This window comes from Diachasmimorpha longicaudata, chromosome 20 (genome assembly GCF_034640455.1).
Source record: "Diachasmimorpha longicaudata isolate KC_UGA_2023 chromosome 20, iyDiaLong2, whole genome shotgun sequence".
In the NCBI taxonomy this organism is placed as follows: domain Eukaryota; kingdom Metazoa; phylum Arthropoda; class Insecta; order Hymenoptera; family Braconidae; genus Diachasmimorpha; species Diachasmimorpha longicaudata.
This window is the reverse complement of record NC_087244.1, coordinates 1,020,720-1,040,085: the sequence shown is the minus strand read 5'-3', so window position 1 is coordinate 1,040,085 and position 19,366 is coordinate 1,020,720.

Sequence of the window (19,366 nt, the reverse complement as noted above, 5' to 3'; positions counted from 1 at the left end):
ACGATTTCCGATTTTTCCAGGGGGCCGGGAATTTTCTAAAGTCGATTTTTTCGTTTTTCGCGTTTTTCTCGGCTCCTGGGCCTCCTAGAGCAAAACGGGCCCGGATTTGGGATCCCACAGTCTTTTGCCCATATCTTTGGAAATATCATAGCTAGGACAATTTGGCTTGCGCCATTGGATTCGTGAAACGATTTCCGATTTTTCTAGGGGGCCGGGAATTTTCTAAAGTCGATTTTTTCGTTTTTCGCGTTTTTCTCGGCTCCTGGGCCTCCTAGAGCAAAACGGGCCCGGATTTGGGATCCCACAGTCTTTTGCCCATATCTTTGGAAATATCATAGCTAGGACAATTTGGCTGGCCCCATTGGATTCGTGAGACGATTTCCGATTTTTCTAGGGGTCCGGGAATTTTCTAAAGTCGATTTTTTCGTTTTTCGCGTTTTTCTCGGCTCCTGGGCCTCCTAGGGCATAACGGGCCCGGATTTGGGATCACACCGTTTTTCGCCCATATCTTTGGAAATATCATAGCTAGGACAATTTGGCTGGCGCCATTAGATTCGTGAATCGATTTCCGGTTTTTCTAGGGGGCCGGGAATTTTCTAAAGTCGATTTTTTCGTTTTTCGCGTTTTGCTCGGCTCCTGGGCCTCCTAGAGCAAAACGGGCCCGGATTTGGGATCACACCGTTTTTCGCCCATATCTTTGGAAATATCATAGCTAGGACAATTTGGCTGGCGCCATTGGATTCGTGAGACGATTTCCGATTTTTCTAGGGGTCCGGGAATGGTCCACAGTCGATTTTTTCGTTTTTTGCGTTTTGCTCGGCTCCTGGGCCTCCGAGAGCAAAACGGGCCCGGATTTGGGCTCATACCGTTTTTCGCCCATATCTTTGGAAATATCATAGCTAGGACAATTTGGCTGGCGCCATTGGATTCGTGAGACGATTTCCGATTTTTCTAGGGGTCCGGGAATGGTCCACAGTCGATTTTTTCGTTTTTTGCGTTTTGCTCGGCTCCTGGGCTTCCTAGAGCAAAACGGGCCCGGATTTGGGATCACACCGTTTTTCGCCCATATCTTTGGAAATATCATAGCTAGGACAATTTGGCTGGCGCCATTGGATTCGTGAGACGATTTCCGATTTTTCTAGGGGTCCGGGAATGGTCCACAGTCGATTTTTCCGTTTTTTGCGTTTTGCTCGGCTCCTGGGCATCCGAGAGCAAAACGGGCCCAGATTTGGGCTCATACCGTTTTTCGCCCATATCTTTGGAAATATCATAGCTAGGACAATTTGGCTGGCCCCATTGGATTCGTGAGACGATTTCCGATTTTGCTAGGGGTCTGGGAATTTTCTCAAGTTGATTTTTTTAGTTTTCCGCGTTGTTCTCGGCTCCTGGGCCTCGTAGAGCAAAACGGGCCCGGACCTGGGATCACACCGTTTTTCGCCCATATCTTTGGAAATATCATAGCTAGGACAATTTGGCTGGCGCCATTGGATTCGTGAGACGATTTCCGATTTTTCCAGGGGGCCGGGAATTTTCTAAAGTCGATTTTTTCATTTTTCGCGTTTTTCTCGGCTTCTGGGCCTCCTAGGGCATAACGGGCCCGGATTTGGGATCCCACAGTCTTTTGCCCATATCTTTGGAAATATCATAGCTAGGACAATTTGGCTGGCGCCATTGGATTCGTGAGACGATTTCCGATTTTTCTAGGGGTCCGGGAATGGTCCACAGTCGATTTTTTCGTTTTTTGCGTTTTGCTCGGCTCCTGGGCCTCCTAGAGCAAAACGGGCCCGGATTTGGGATCACACCGTTTTTCGCCCATATCTTTGGAAATATCATAGCTAGGACAATTTGGCTGGCGCCATTGGATTCGTGAGACGATTTCCGATTTTTCTAGGGGTCCGGGAATGGTCCACAGTCGATTTTTTCGTTTTTTGCGTTTTGCTCGGCTCCTGGGCTTCCTAGAGCAAAACGGGCCCGGATTTGGGATCACACCGTTTTTCGCCCATATCTTTGGGAATATCATAGCTACGACAATTTGGCTGGCGCCATTGAATTCGTGAGACCATTTCCGATTTATCTAGCGGTCCGGGAATTTTCTAAAGTCGATTTTTTTAGTTTTTCGCCTTTTTCTCGGCTCCTGGGCCTCCTAGAGCAAAACGGTCCCGGATTTGGGCTCATACCGTTTTTCGCCCATATCTTTGGAAATATCATAGCTGGGACAATTTGGCTGGCCCCATTGGATTCGTGAGACGATTTCCGATTTTTCTAGGGGTCCGGGAATGGTCCACAGTCGATTTTTCCGTTTTTTGCGTTTTGCTCGGCTCCTGGGCCTCCGAGAGCAAAACGGGCCCAGATTTGGGCTCATACCGTTTTTCGCCCATATCTTTGGAAATATCATAGCTAGGACAATTTGGCTGGCCCCATTGGATTCGTGAGACGATTTCCGATTTTTCTAGGGGTCTGGGAATTTTCTTAAGTTGATTTTTTTAGTTTTCCGCGTTGTTCTCGGCTCCTGGGCCTCGTAGAGCAAAACGGGCCCGGACCTGGGATCACACCGTTTTTCGCCCATATCTTTGGAAATATCATAGCTAGGACAATTTGGCTGGCGCCATTGGATTCGTGAGACGATTTCCGGTTTTTCTAGGGGGCCGGGAATTTTCTAAAGTCGATTTTTTCGTTTTTCGCGTTTTTCTCGGCTCCTGGGCCTCCTAGAGCAAAACGGGCCCGGATTTGGGATCCCACAGTCTTTTGCCCATATCTTTGGAAATATCATAGCTAGGACAATTTGGCTGGCGCCATTGGATTCGTGAGACGATTTCCGATTTTTCTAGGGGTCCGGGAATTTTCTAAAGTCGATTTTTTCGTTTTTCGCGTTTTTCTCGGCTCCTGGGCCTCCTAGGGCATAACGGGCCCGGATTTGGGATCACACCGTTTTTCGCCCATATCTTTGGAAATATCATAGCTAGGACAATTTGGCTGGCGCCATTAGATTCGTGAATCGATTTCCGGTTTTTCTAGGGGGCCGGGAATTTTCTAAAGTCGATTTTTTCGTTTTTCGCGTTTTGCTCGGCTCCTGGGCCTCCTAGAGCAAAACGGGCCCGGATTTGGGATCACACCGTTTTTCGCCCATATCTTTGGAAATATCAGAGCTAGGACAATTTGGCTGGCGCCATTGGATTCGTGAGACGATTTCCGATTTTTCTAGGGGTCCGGGAATGGTCCACAGTCGATTTTTTCGTTTTTTGCGTTTTGCTCGGCTCCTGGGCCTCCGAGAGCAAAACGGGCCCGGATTTGGGCTCATACCGTTTTTCGCCCATATCTTTGGAAATATCATAGCTAGGACAATTTGGCTGGCGCCATTGGATTCGTGAGACGATTTCCGATTTTTCTAGGGGTCCGGGAATGGTCCACAGTCGATTTTTTCGTTTTTTGCGTTTTGCTCGGCTCCTGGGCTTCCTAGAGCAAAACGGGCCCGGATTTGGGATCACACCGTTTTTCGCCCATATCTTTGGAAATATCATAGCTAGGACAATTTGGCTGGCGCCATTGGATTCGTGAAACGATTTCCGATTTTTCCAGGGGGCCGGGAATTTTCTAAAGTCGATTTTTTCGTTTTTCGCGTTTTTCTCGGCTCCTGGGCCTCCTAGAGCAAAACGGGCCCGGATTTGGGATCCCACAGTCTTTTGCCCATATCTTTGGAAATATCATAGCTAGGACAATTTGGCTTGCGCCATTGGATTCGTGAAACGATTTCCGATTTTTCTAGGGGGCCGGGAATTTTCTAAAGTCGATTTTTTCGTTTTTCGCGTTTTTCTCGGCTCCTGGGCCTCCTAGAGCAAAACGGGCCCGGATTTGGGATCCCACAGTCTTTTGCCCATATCTTTGGAAATATCATAGCTAGGACAATTTGGCTGGCCCCATTGGATTCGTGAGACGATTTCCGATTTTTCTAGGGGTCCGGGAATTTTCTAAAGTCGATTTTTTCGTTTTTCGCGTTTTTCTCGGCTCCTGGGCCTCCTAGGGCATAACGGGCCCGGATTTGGGATCACACCGTTTTTCGCCCATATCTTTGGAAATATCATAGCTAGGACAATTTGGCTGGCGCCATTAGATTCGTGAATCGATTTCCGGTTTTTCTAGGGGGCCGGGAATTTTCTAAAGTCGATTTTTTCGTTTTTCGCGTTTTGCTCGGCTCCTGGGCCTCCTAGAGCAAAACGGGCCCGGATTTGGGATCACACCGTTTTTCGCCCATATCTTTGGAAATATCATAGCTAGGACAATTTGGCTGGCGCCATTGGATTCGTGAGACGATTTCCGATTTTTCTAGGGGTCCGGGAATGGTCCACAGTCGATTTTTTCGTTTTTTGCGTTTTGCTCGGCTCCTGGGCCTCCGAGAGCAAAACGGGCCCGGATTTGGGCTCATACCGTTTTTCGCCCATATCTTTGGAAATATCATAGCTAGGACAATTTGGCTGGCGCCATTGGATTCGTGAGACGATTTCCGATTTTTCTAGGGGTCCGGGAATGGTCCACAGTCGATTTTTTCGTTTTTTGCGTTTTGCTCGGCTCCTGGGCTTCCTAGAGCAAAACGGGCCCGGATTTGGGATCACACCGTTTTTCGCCCATATCTTTGGAAATATCATAGCTAGGACAATTTGGCTGGCGCCATTGGATTCGTGAGACGATTTCCGATTTTTCTAGGGGTCCGGGAATGGTCCACAGTCGATTTTTCCGTTTTTTGCGTTTTGCTCGGCTCCTGGGCCTCCGAGAGCAAAACGGGCCCAGATTTGGGCTCATACCGTTTTTCGCCCATATCTTTGGAAATATCATAGCTAGGACAATTTGGCTGGCCCCATTGGATTCGTGAGACGATTTCCGATTTTGCTAGGGGTCTGGGAATTTTCTCAAGTTGATTTTTTTAGTTTTCCGCGTTGTTCTCGGCTCCTGGGCCTCGTAGAGCAAAACGGGCCCGGACCTGGGATCACACCGTTTTTCGCCCATATCTTTGGAAATATCATAGCTAGGACAATTTGGCTGGCGCCATTGGATTCGTGAGACGATTTCCGATTTTTCCAGGGGGCCGGGAATTTTCTAAAGTCGATTTTTTCATTTTTCGCGTTTTTCTCGGCTCCTGGGCCTCCTAGGGCATAACGGGCCCGGATTTGGGATCCCACAGTCTTTTGCCCATATCTTTGGAAATATCATAGCTAGGACAATTTGGCTGGCGCCATTGGATTCGTGAGACGATTTCCGATTTTTCTAGGGGTCCGGGAATGGTCCACAGTCGATTTTTTCGTTTTTTGCGTTTTGCTCGGCTCCTGGGCCTCCTAGAGCAAAACGGGCCCGGATTTGGGATCACACCGTTTTTCGCCCATATCTTTGGAAATATCATAGCTAGGACAATTTGGCTGGCGCCATTGGATTCGTGAGACGATTTCCGATTTTTCTAGGGGTCCGGGAATGGTCCACAGTCGATTTTTTCGTTTTTTGCGTTTTGCTCGGCTCCTGGGCTTCCTAGAGCAAAACGGGCCCGGATTTGGGATCACACCGTTTTTCGCCCATATCTTTGGGAATATCATAGCTACGACAATTTGGCTGGCGCCATTGAATTCGTGAGACCATTTCCGATTTATCTAGCGGTCCGGGAATTTTCTAAAGTCGATTTTTTTAGTTTTTCGCCTTTTTCTCGGCTCCTGGGCCTCCTAGAGCAAAACGGTCCCGGATTTGGGCTCATACCGTTTTTCGCCCATATCTTTGGAAATATCATAGCTGGGACAATTTGGCTGGCCCCATTGGATTCGTGAGACGATTTCCGATTTTTCTAGGGGTCCGGGAATGGTCCACAGTCGATTTTTCCGTTTTTTGCGTTTTGCTCGGCTCCTGGGCCTCCGAGAGCAAAACGGGCCCAGATTTGGGCTCATACCGTTTTTCGCCCATATCTTTGGAAATATCATAGCTAGGACAATTTGACTGGCCCCATTGGATTCGTGAGACGATTTCCGATTTTTCTAGGGGTCTGGGAATTTTCTTAAGTTGATTTTTTTAGTTTTCCGCGTTGTTCTCGGCTCCTGGGCCTCGTAGAGCAAAACGGGCCCGGACCTGGGATCACACCGTTTTTCGCCCATATCTTTGGAAATATCATAGCTAGGACAATTTGGCTGGCGCCATTGGATTCGTGAGACGATTTCCGGTTTTTCTAGGGGGCCGGGAATTTTCTAAAGTCGATTTTTTCGTTTTTCGCGTTTTTCTCGGCTCCTGGGCCTCCTAGAGCAAAACGGGCCCGGATTTGGGATCCCACAGTCTTTTGCCCATATCTTTGGAAATATCATAGCTAGGACAATTTGGCTGGCGCCATTGGATTCGTGAGACGATTTCCGATTTTTCTAGGGGTCCGGGAATGGTCCACAGTCGATTTTTTCGTTTTTTGCGTTTTGCTCGGCTCCTGGGCCTCCTAGAGCAAAACGGGCCCGGATTTGGGATCACACCGTTTTTCGCCCATATCTTTGGAAATATCATAGCTAGGACAATTTGGCTGGCGCCATTGGATTCGTGAGAAGATTTCCGATTTTTCTAGGGGTCCGGGAATGGTCCACAGTCGATTTTTTCGTTTTTTGCGTTTTGCTCGGCTCCTGGGCCTCCGAGAGCAAAACGGGCCCGGATTTGGGCTCATACCGTTTTTCGCCCATATCTTTGGAAATATCATAGCTAGGACAATTTGGCTGGCCCCATTGGATTCGTGAGACGATTTCCGATTTTTCTAGGGGTCCGGGAATTTTCTAAAGTCGATTTTTTCGTTTTTCGCGTTTTTCTCGGCTCCTGGGCCTCCTAGGGCATAACGGGCCCGGATTTGGGATCACACCGTTTTTCGCCCATATCTTTGGAAATATCATAGCTAGGACAATTTGGCTGGCGCCATTGGATTCGTGAATCGATTTCCGGTTTTTCTAGGGGGCCGGGAATTTTCTAAAGTCGATATTTTCGTTTTTCGCGTTTTTCTCGGCTCCTGGGCCTCCTAGAGCAAAACGGGCCCGGATTTGAGATCAGACCGTTTTTCGCCCATATCTTTGGAAATATCATAGCTAGGACAATTTGGCTGGCGCCATTGGATTCGTGAAACGATTTCCGATTTTTCCAGGGGGCCGGGAATTTTCTAAAGTCGATTTTTTCGTTTTTCGCGTTTTTCTCGGCTCCTGGGCCTCCTAGAGCAAAACGGGCCCGGATTTGGGATCCCACAGTCTTTTGCCCATATCTTTGGAAATATCATAGCTAGGACAATTTGGCTGGCGCCATTGGATTCGTGAAACGATTTCCGATTTTTCTAGGGGGCCGGGAATTTTCTAAAGTCGATTTTTTCGTTTTTCGCGTTTTTCTCGGCTCCTGGGCCTCCTAGAGCAAAACGGGCCCGGATTTGGGATCCCACAGTCTTTTGCCCATATCTTTGGAAATATCATAGCTAGGACAATTTGGCTGGCGCCATTGGATTCGTGAAACGATTTCCGATTTTTCTAGGGGGCCGGGAATTTTCTAAAGTCGATTTTTTCGTTTTTCGCGTTTTTCTCGGCTCCTGGGCCTCCTAGAGCAAAACGGGCCCGGATTTGGGATCCCACAGTCTTTTGCCCATATCTTTGGAAATATCATAGCTAGGACAATTTGGCTGGCCCCATTGGATTCGTGAGACGATTTCCGATTTTTCTAGGGGTCCGGGAATTTTCTAAAGTCGATTTTTTCGTTTTTCGCGTTTTTCTCGGCTCCTGGGCCTCCTAGGGCATAACGGGCCCGGATTTGGGATCACACCGTTTTTCGCCCATATCTTTGGAAATATCATAGCTAGGACAATTTGGCTGGCGCCATTAGATTCGTGAATCGATTTCCGGTTTTTCTAGGGGGCCGGGAATTTTCTAAAGTCGATTTTTTCGTTTTTCGCGTTTTGCTCGGCTCCTGGGCCTCCTAGAGCAAAACGGGCCCGGATTTGGGATCACACCGTTTTTCGCCCATATCTTTGGAAATATCATAGCTAGGACAATTTGGCTGGCGCCATTGGATTTGTGAGACGATTTCCGATTTTTCTAGGGGTCCGGGAATGGTCCACAGTCGATTTTTTCGTTTTTTGCGTTTTGCTCGGCTCCTGGGCCTCCGAGAGCAAAACGGGCCCGGATTTGGGCTCATACCGTTTTTCGCCCATATCTTTGGAAATATCATAGCTAGGACAATTTGGCTGGCGCCATTGGATTCGTGAGACGATTTCCGATTTTTCTAGGGGTCCGGGAATGGTCCACAGTCGATTTTTTCGTTTTTTGCGTTTTGCTCGGCTCCTGGGCTTCCTAGAGCAAAACGGGCCCGGATTTGGGATCACACCGTTTTTCGCCCATATCTTTGGAAATATCATAGCTAGGACAATTTGGCTGGCGCCATTGGATTCGTGAGACGATTTCCGATTTTTCTAGGGGTCCGGGAATGGTCCACAGTCGATTTTTTCGTTTTTTGCGTTTTGCTCGGCTCCTGGGCCTCCGAGAGCAAAACGGGCCCGGATTTGGGCTCATACCGTTTTTCGCCCATATCTTTGGAAATATCATAGCTAGGACAATTTGGCTGGCCCCATTGGATTCGTGAGACGATTTCCGATTTTTCTGGAGGTCCGGGAATTTTCTTAAGTCGATTTTTTTAGTTTTCCGCGTTGTTCTCGGCTCCTGGGCCTCGTAGAGCAAAACGGGCCCGGATTTGGGATCACACCGTTTTTCGCCCATATCTTTGGAAATATCATAGCTAGGACAATTTGGCTTGCGCCATTGGATTCGTGAGACGATTTCCGATTTTTCTAGGGGGCCGGGAATTTTCTAAAGTCGATTTTTTCGTTTTTCGCGTTTTTCTCGGCTCCTGGGCCTCCTAGTGCACAACGGGCCCGGATTTGGGATCACACCGTTTTTCGCCCATATCTTTGGAAATATCATAGCTAGGACAATTTGGCTGGCGCCATTGGATTCGTGAAACGATTTCCGATTTTTCCAGGGGGCCGGGAATTTTCTAAAGTCGATTTTTTCGTTTTTCGCGTTTTTCTCGGCTCCTGGGCCTCCTAGAGCAAAACGGGCCCGGATTTGGGATCCCACAGTCTTTTGCCCATATCTTTGGAAATATCATAGCTAGGACAATTTGGCTGGCACCATTGGATTCGTGAGACGATTTCCGATTTTTCTAGGGGTCCGGGAATGGTCCACAGTCGATTTTTTCGGTTTTCGCGTTTTTCTCGGCTCCTGGGCCTCCTAGGGCACAACGGGCCCGGATTTGCGATCACACCGTTTTTCGCCCATATCTTTGGAAATATCATAGCTAGGACAATTTGGCTGGCGCCATTGGATTCGTGAGACGATTTCCGATTTTTCTAGGGGGCCGGGAATTTTCCAAAGTCGATTTTTTCGTTTTTCGCGTTTTTCTCGGCTCCTGGGCCTCCTAGGGCATAACGGGCCCGGATTTGGGATCACACCGTTTTTCGCCCATATCTTTGGAAATATCATAGCTAGGACAATTTGGCTGGCGCCATTGGATTCGTGAGACGATTTCCGATTTTTCTAGGGGGCCGGGAATTTTCTAAAGACGATTTTTTCGGTTTTCGCGTTTTTCTCGGCTCCTGGGTCTCCTAGAGCAGAACGGGCCCGGATTTGGGATCACACCGTTTTTCGCCCATATCTTTGGAAATATCATAGCTAGGACAATTTGGCTGGCGCCATTGGATTCGTGAGAAGATTTCCGATTTTTCTAGGGGTCCGGGAATGGTCCACAGTCGATTTTTTCGTTTTTTGCGTTTTGCTCGGCTCCTGGGCCTCCGAGAGCAAAACGGGCCCGGATTTGGGCTCATACCGTTTTTCGCCCATATCTTTGGAAATATCATAGCTAGGACAATTTGGCTGGCCCCATTGGATTCGTGAGACGATTTCCGATTTTTCTAGGGGTCCGGGAATTTTCTAAAGTCGATTTTTTCGTTTTTCGCGTTTTTCTCGGCTCCTGGGCCTCCTAGGGCATAACGGGCCCGGATTTGGGATCACACCGTTTTTCGCCCATATCTTTGGAAATATCATAGCTAGGACAATTTGGCTGGCGCCATTGGATTCGTGAATCGATTTCCGGTTTTTCTAGGGGGCCGGGAATTTTCTAAAGTCGATATTTTCGTTTTTCGCGTTTTTCTCGGCTCCTGGGCCTCCTAGAGCAAAACGGGCCCGGATTTGAGATCAGACAGTTTTTCGCCCATATCTTTGGAAATATCATAGCTAGGACAATTTGGCTGGCGCCATTGGATTCGTGAAACGATTTCCGATTTTTCCAGGGGGCCGGGAATTTTCTAAAGTCGATTTTTTCGTTTTTCGCGTTTTTCTCGGCTCCTGGGCCTCCTAGAGCAAAACGGGCCCGGATTTGGGATCCCACAGTCTTTTGCCCATATCTTTGGAAATATCATAGCTAGGACAATTTGGCTGGCGCCATTGGATTCGTGAAACGATTTCCGATTTTTCTAGGGGGCCGGGAATTTTCTAAAGTCGATTTTTTCGTTTTTCGCGTTTTTCTCGGCTCCTGGGCCTCCTAGAGCAAAACGGGCCCGGATTTGGGATCCCACAGTCTTTTGCCCATATCTTTGGAAATATCATAGCTAGGACAATTTGGCTGGCGCCATTGGATTCGTGAAACGATTTCCGATTTTTCTAGGGGGCCGGGAATTTTCTAAAGTCGATTTTTTCGTTTTTCGCGTTTTTCTCGGCTCCTGGGCCTCCTAGAGCAAAACGGGCCCGGATTTGGGATCCCACAGTCTTTTGCCCATATCTTTGGAAATATCATAGCTAGGACAATTTGGCTGGCCCCATTGGATTCGTGAGACGATTTCCGATTTTTCTAGGGGTCCGGGAATTTTCTAAAGTCGATTTTTTCGTTTTTCGCGTTTTTCTCGGCTCCTGGGCCTCCTAGGGCATAACGGGCCCGGATTTGGGATCACACCGTTTTTCGCCCATATCTTTGGAAATATCATAGCTAGGACAATTTGGCTGGCGCCATTAGATTCGTGAATCGATTTCCGGTTTTTCTAGGGGGCCGGGAATTTTCTAAAGTCGATTTTTTCGTTTTTCGCGTTTTGCTCGGCTCCTGGGCCTCCTAGAGCAAAACGGGCCCGGATTTGGGATCACACCGTTTTTCGCCCATATCTTTGGAAATATCATAGCTAGGACAATTTGGCTGGCGCCATTGGATTTGTGAGACGATTTCCGATTTTTCTAGGGGTCCGGGAATGGTCCACAGTCGATTTTTTCGTTTTTTGCGTTTTGCTCGGCTCCTGGGCCTCCGAGAGCAAAACGGGCCCGGATTTGGGCTCATACCGTTTTTCGCCCATATCTTTGGAAATATCATAGCTAGGACAATTTGGCTGGCGCCATTGGATTCGTGAGACGATTTCCGATTTTTCTAGGGGTCCGGGAATGGTCCACAGTCGATTTTTTCGTTTTTTGCGTTTTGCTCGGCTCCTGGGCTTCCTAGAGCAAAACGGGCCCGGATTTGGGATCACACCGTTTTTCGCCCATATCTTTGGAAATATCATAGCTAGGACAATTTGGCTGGCGCCATTGGATTCGTGAGACGATTTCCGATTTTTCTAGGGGTCCGGGAATGGTCCACAGTCGATTTTTTCGTTTTTTGCGTTTTGCTCGGCTCCTGGGCCTCCGAGAGCAAAACGGGCCCGGATTTGGGCTCATACCGTTTTTCGCCCATATCTTTGGAAATATCATAGCTAGGACAATTTGGCTGGCCCCATTGGATTCGTGAGACGATTTCCGATTTTTCTGGAGGTCCGGGAATTTTCTTAAGTCGATTTTTTTAGTTTTCCGCGTTGTTCTCGGCTCCTGGGCCTCGTAGAGCAAAACGGGCCCGGATTTGGGATCACACCGTTTTTCGCCCATATCTTTGGAAATATCATAGCTAGGACAATTTGGCTTGCGCCATTGGATTCGTGAGACGATTTCCGATTTTTCTAGGGGGCCGGGAATTTTCTAAAGTCGATTTTTTCGTTTTTCGCGTTTTTCTCGGCTCCTGGGCCTCCTAGTGCACAACGGGCCCGGATTTGGGATCACACCGTTTTTCGCCCATATCTTTGGAAATATCATAGCTAGGACAATTTGGCTGGCGCCATTGGATTCGTGAAACGATTTCCGATTTTTCCAGGGGGCCGGGAATTTTCTAAAGTCGATTTTTTCGTTTTTCGCGTTTTTCTCGGCTCCTGGGCCTCCTAGAGCAAAACGGGCCCGGATTTGGGATCCCACAGTCTTTTGCCCATATCTTTGGAAATATCATAGCTAGGACAATTTGGCTGGCACCATTGGATTCGTGAGACGATTTCCGATTTTTCTAGGGGTCCGGGAATGGTCCACAGTCGATTTTTTCGGTTTTCGCGTTTTTCTCGGCTCCTGGGCCTCCTAGGGCACAACGGGCCCGGATTTGCGATCACACCGTTTTTCGCCCATATCTTTGGAAATATCATAGCTAGGACAATTTGGCTGGCGCCATTGGATTCGTGAGACGATTTCCGATTTTTCTAGGGGGCCGGGAATTTTCCAAAGTCGATTTTTTCGTTTTTCGCGTTTTTCTCGGCTCCTGGGCCTCCTAGGGCATAACGGGCCCGGATTTGGGATCACACCGTTTTTCGCCCATATCTTTGGAAATATCATAGCTAGGACAATTTGGCTGGCGCCATTGGATTCGTGAGACGATTTCCGATTTTTCTAGGGGGCCGGGAATTTTCTAAAGACGATTTTTTCGGTTTTCGCGTTTTTCTCGGCTCCTGGGTCTCCTAGAGCAGAACGGGCCCGGATTTGGGATCACACCGTTTTTCGCCCATATCTTTGGAAATATCATAGCTAGGACAATTTGGCTGGCGCCATTGGATTCGTGAGAAGATTTCCGATTTTTCTAGGGGTCCGGGAATGGTCCACAGTCGATTTTTTCGTTTTTTGCGTTTTGCTCGGCTCCTGGGCCTCCGAGAGCAAAACGGGCCCGGATTTGGGCTCATACCGTTTTTCGCCCATATCTTTGGAAATATCATAGCTAGGACAATTTGGCTGGCCCCATTGGATTCGTGAGACGATTTCCGATTTTTCTAGGGGTCCGGGAATTTTCTAAAGTCGATTTTTTCGTTTTTCGCGTTTTTCTCGGCTCCTGGGCCTCCTAGGGCATAACGGGCCCGGATTTGGGATCACACCGTTTTTCGCCCATATCTTTGGAAATATCATAGCTAGGACAATTTGGCTGGCGCCATTGGATTCGTGAATCGATTTCCGGTTTTTCTAGGGGGCCGGGAATTTTCTAAAGTCGATATTTTCGTTTTTCGCGTTTTTCTCGGCTCCTGGGCCTCCTAGAGCAAAACGGGCCCGGATTTGAGATCAGACAGTTTTTCGCCCATATCTTTGGAAATATCATAGCTAGGACAATTTGGCTGGCGCCATTGGATTCGTGAAACGATTTCCGATTTTTCCAGGGGGCCGGGAATTTTCTAAAGTCGATTTTTTCGTTTTTCGCGTTTTTCTCGGCTCCTGGGCCTCCTAGAGCAAAACGGGCCCGGATTTGGGATCCCACAGTCTTTTGCCCATATCTTTGGAAATATCATAGCTAGGACAATTTGGCTGGCGCCATTGGATTCGTGAAACGATTTCCGATTTTTCTAGGGGGCCGGGAATTTTCTAAAGTCGATTTTTTCGTTTTTCGCGTTTTTCTCGGCTCCTGGGCCTCCTAGAGCAAAACGGGCCCGGATTTGGGATCCCACAGTCTTTTGCCCATATCTTTGGAAATATCATAGCTAGGACAATTTGGCTGGCCCCATTGGATTCGTGAGACGATTTCCGATTTTTCTAGGGGTCCGGGAATTTTCTAAAGTCGATTTTTTCGTTTTTCGCGTTTTTCTCGGCTCCTGGGCCTCCTAGGGCATAACGGGCCCGGATTTGGGATCACACCGTTTTTCGCCCATATCTTTGGAAATATCATAGCTAGGACAATTTGGCTGGCGCCATTAGATTCGTGAATCGATTTCCGGTTTTTCTAGGGGGCCGGGAATTTTCTAAAGTCGATTTTTTCGTTTTTCGCGTTTTGCTCGGCTCCTGGGCCTCCTAGAGCAAAACGGGCCCGGATTTGGGATCACACCGTTTTTCGCCCATATCTTTGGAAATATCATAGCTAGGACAATTTGGCTGGCGCCATTGGATTTGTGAGACGATTTCCGATTTTTCTAGGGGTCCGGGAATGGTCCACAGTCGATTTTTTCGTTTTTTGCGTTTTGCTCGGCTCCTGGGCCTCCGAGAGCAAAACGGGCCCGGATTTGGGCTCATACCGTTTTTCGCCCATATCTTTGGAAATATCATAGCTAGGACAATTTGGCTGGCGCCATTGGATTCGTGAGACGATTTCCGATTTTTCTAGGGGTCCGGGAATGGTCCACAGTCGATTTTTTCGTTTTTTGCGTTTTGCTCGGCTCCTGGGCTTCCTAGAGCAAAACGGGCCCGGATTTGGGATCACACCGTTTTTCGCCCATATCTTTGGAAATATCATAGCTAGGACAATTTGGCTGGCGCCATTGGATTCGTGAGACGATTTCCGATTTTTCTAGGGGTCCGGGAATGGTCCACAGTCGATTTTTTCGTTTTTTGCGTTTTGCTCGGCTCCTGGGCCTCCGAGAGCAAAACGGGCCCGGATTTGGGCTCATACCGTTTTTCGCCCATATCTTTGGAAATATCATAGCTAGGACAATTTGGCTGGCCCCATTGGATTCGTGAGACGATTTCCGATTTTTCTGGAGGTCCGGGAATTTTCTTAAGTCGATTTTTTTAGTTTTCCGCGTTGTTCTCGGCTCCTGGGCCTCGTAGAGCAAAACGGGCCCGGATTTGGGATCACACCGTTTTTCGCCCATATCTTTGGAAATATCATAGCTAGGACAATTTGGCTTGCGCCATTGGATTCGTGAGACGATTTCCGATTTTTCTAGGGGGCCGGGAATTTTCTAAAGTCGATTTTTTCGTTTTTCGCGTTTTTCTCGGCTCCTGGGCCTCCTAGTGCACAACGGGCCCGGATTTGGGATCACACCGTTTTTCGCCCATATCTTTGGAAATATCATAGCTAGGACAATTTGGCTGGCGCCATTGGATTCGTGAAACGATTTCCGATTTTTCCAGGGGGCCGGGAATTTTCTAAAGTCGATTTTTTCGTTTTTCGCGTTTTTCTCGGCTCCTGGGCCTCCTAGAGCAAAACGGGCCCGGATTTGGGATCCCACAGTCTTTTGCCCATATCTTTGGAAATATCATAGCTAGGACAATTTGGCTGGCACCATTGGATTCGTGAGACGATTTCCGATTTTTCTAGGGGTCCGGGAATGGTCCACAGTCGATTTTTTCGGTTTTCGCGTTTTTCTCGGCTCCTGGGCCTCCTAGGGCACAACGGGCCCGGATTTGCGATCACACCGTTTTTCGCCCATATCTTTGGAAATATCATAGCTAGGACAATTTGGCTGGCGCCATTGGATTCGTGAGACGATTTCCGATTTTTCTAGGGGGCCGGGAATTTTCCAAAGTCGATTTTTTCGTTTTTCGCGTTTTTCTCGGCTCCTGGGCCTCCTAGGGCATAACGGGCCCGGATTTGGGATCACACCGTTTTTCGCCCATATCTTTGGAAATATCATAGCTAGGACAATTTGGCTGGCGCCATTGGATTCGTGAGACGATTTCCGATTTTTCTAGGGGGCCGGGAATTTTCTAAAGACGATTTTTTCGGTTTTCGCGTTTTTCTCGGCTCCTGGGTCTCCTAGAGCAGAACGGGCCCGGATTTGGGATCACACCGTTTTTCGCCCATATCTTTGGAAATATCATAGCTAGGACAATTTGGCTGGCGCCATTGGATTCGTGAGACGATTTCCGATTTTTCTAGGGGGCCGGGAATTTTCTAAAGTCGATTTTTTCGTTTTTCGCGTTTTTCTCGGCTCCTGGGCCTCCTAGGGCATAACGGGCCCGGATTTGGGATCACACCGTTTTTCGCCCATATCTTTGGAAATATCATAGCTAGGACAATTTGGCTGGCGCCATTGGATTCGTGAAACGATTTCCGATTTTTCCAGGGGGCCGGGAATTTTCTAAAGTCGATTTTTTCGTTTTTCGCGTTTTTCTCGGCTCCTGGGCCTCCTAGGGCATAACGGGCCCGGATTTGGGATCACACCGTTTTTCGCCCATATCTTTGGAAATATCATAGCTAGGACAATTTGGCTGGCGCCATTGGATTCGTGAGACGATTTCCGATTTTTCTAGGGGGCCGGGAATTTTCTAAAGTCGATTTTTTCGTTTTTCGCGTTTTTCTCGGCTCCTGGGCCTCCTACGGCATAACGGGCCCGGATTTGGGATCACACCGTTTTTCGCCCATATCTTTGGAAATATCATAGCTAGGACAATTTGGCTGGCGCCATTGGATTCGTGAGACGATTTCCGATTTTTTTAGGGGGCCGGGAATTTTCTAAAGTCGATTTTTTCGTTTTTCGCGTTTTTCTCGGCTCCTGGGCATCCTAGAGCAAAACGGGCCCCGATTTGGGCTCATACCGTTTTTCGCCCATATCTTTGGAAATATCATAGCTAGGACAATTTGGCTGGCGCCATTGGATTCGTGAGACGATTTTCGATTTTTCTAGGGGTCCGGGACTTTTCTAAAGTCGATTTTTTCGTTTTTCGCGTTTTTCTCGACTCCTGGGCCTCCGAGAGCAAAACGGGCCCGGATTTGGTATCAACCCTTTTTTTGCCCATATCTTTGGAAATATCATAGCTAGGACAATTTGGCTGGCGCCATTGGATTCGTGAGACGATTTCCGATTTTTCCAGGGGGCCGGGAATTTTCTAAAGTCGATTTCTTCGTTTTTTGCGTTTTTCTCGGCTCCTGGGCCTCCTACGGCATAACGGGCCCGGATTTCCGATCACACCGTTTTTCGCCCATATCTTTGGAAATATCATAGCTAGGACAATTTGGCTGGCGCCATTGGATTCGTGAGACGATTTCCGATTTTTCCAGGGGGCCGGGAATTTTCTAAAGTCGATTTTTTCGTTTTTCGCGTTTTTCTCGGCTCCTGGGCTTCCTAGAGCAAAACGGGCCCGGATTTGGGATCCCACAGTCTTTTGCCCATATCTTTGGAAATATCATAGCTAGGACAATTTGGCTGGCGCCATTGGATTCGTGAGACGATTTCCGATTTTTCTAGGGGTCCGGGAGTCCGGGAATGGTCCACAGTCGATTTTTTCGTTTTTTGCGTTTTGCTCGGCTCCTGGGCCTCCGAGAGCAAAACGGGCCCGGATTTGGTATCAACCCTTTTTTTGCCCATATCTTTGGAAATATCATAGCTAGGACAATTTGGCTGGCGCCATTGGATTCGTGAGACGATTTCCGATTTTTCTAGGGGTCCGGGAGTCCGGGAATGGTCCACAGTCGATTTTTTCGTTTTTTGCGTTTTGCTCGGCTCCTGGGCCTCCTAGAGCAAAACGGGCCCGGATTTGGGATCGCACCGTTTTTCGCCCATATCTTTGGAAATATCATAGCTAGGACAATTTGGCTGGCGCCATTGGATTCGTGAGACGATTTCCGATTTTTCCAGGGGGCCGGGAATTTTCTAAAGTCGATTTTTTCGTTTTTCGCGTTTTTCTCGGCTCCTGGGCTTCCTAGAGCAAAACGGGCCCGGATTTGGGATCCCACAGTCTTTTGCCCATATCTTTGGAAATATCATAGCTAGGACAATTTGGCTGGCGCCATTGGATTCGTGAGACGATTTCCGATTTTTCTATGGGGCCGGGAATTTTCTAAAGTCGATATTTTCGTTTTTCGCGTTTTTCTCGGCTCCTGGGCCTCCTAGAGCAAAACGGGCCCGGATTTGGGATCACACCGTTTTTCGCCCATATCTTTGGAAATATCATAGCTAGGACAATTTGGCTGGCGCCATTGGATTCGTGAGACGATTTTCGATTTTTCTAGGGGTCCGGGACTTTTCTAAAGTCGATTTTTTCGTTTTTCGCGTTTTTCTCGACTCCTGGGCCTCCGAGAGCAAAACGGGCCCGGATTTGGTATCAACCCTTTTTTTGCCCATATCTTTGGAAATATCATAGCTAGGACAATTTGGCTGGCGCCATTGGATTCGTGAGACGATTTCCGATTTTTCCAGGGGGCCGGGAATTTTCTAAAGTCGATTTTTTCGTTTTTTGCGTTTTTCTCGGCTCCTGGGCCTACTACGGCATAACGGGCCCGGATTTGGGATCACACCGTTTTTCGCCCACATCTTTGGAAATATCATAGCTAGGACAATTTGGCTGGCGCCATTGGATTCGTGAGACGATTTCCGATTTTTCTAGGGGTCCGGGAATTTTCTACAGTCGATTTTTTTCGTTTTTCGGGTTTTTCTCGGCTCCTGGGCATCCTAGAGCAAAACGGGCCCCGATTTGGGATCACACCGTTTTTCGCCCATATCTTTGGAAATATCATAGCTAGGACAATTTGGCTGGCGCCATTGGATTCGTGAGAAAACTTCCGATTTTTCTAGTGCGCCGGGAATTTTCTAAAGACGATTTTTTCGGTTTTCGCGTTTTTCTCGGCTCCTGGGTCTCCTAGAGCAAAACGGGCCCGGATTTGGGATCGCACCGTTTTTCGCCCATATCTTTGGAAATATCATAGCTAGGACAATTTGGCTGGCGCCATTGGATTCGTGAGACGATTTCCGATTTTTCTAGGGGGCCGGGAATTTTCCAAAGTCGATTTTTTCGTTTTTCGCGTTTTTCTCGGCTCCTGGGCCTCCTAGGGCATAACGGGCCCGGATTTGGGATCACACCGTTTTTCGCCCATATCTTTGGAAATATCATAGCTATGACAATTTGGCTGGCGCCATTGGATACGTGAGACGATTTCCGATTTTTCTAGGGGGCCGGGAATTTTCTAAAGGCGATTTTTTCGGTTTTCGCGTTTTTCTCGGCTCCTGGGTCTCCTAGAGCAGAACGGGCCCGGATTTGGGATCACACCGTTTTTCGCCCATATCTTTGGAAATATCATAGCTAGGACAATTTGGCTGGCGCCATTGGATTCGTGAGACGATTTCCGATTTTTCTAGGGGTCCGGGAGTCCGGGAATGGTCCACAGTCGATTTTTTCGTTTTTTGCGTTTTGCTCGGCTCCTGGGCCTCCTAGAGCAAAACGGGCCCGGATTTGGGATCGCACCGTTTTTCGCCCATATCTTTGGAAATATCATAGCTAAGACAATTTGCCTGGCGCCATTGGATTCGTGAGACGATTTCCGATTTTTCCAGGGGGCCGGGAATTTTCTAAAGTCGATTTTTTCGTTTTTCGCGTTTTTCTCG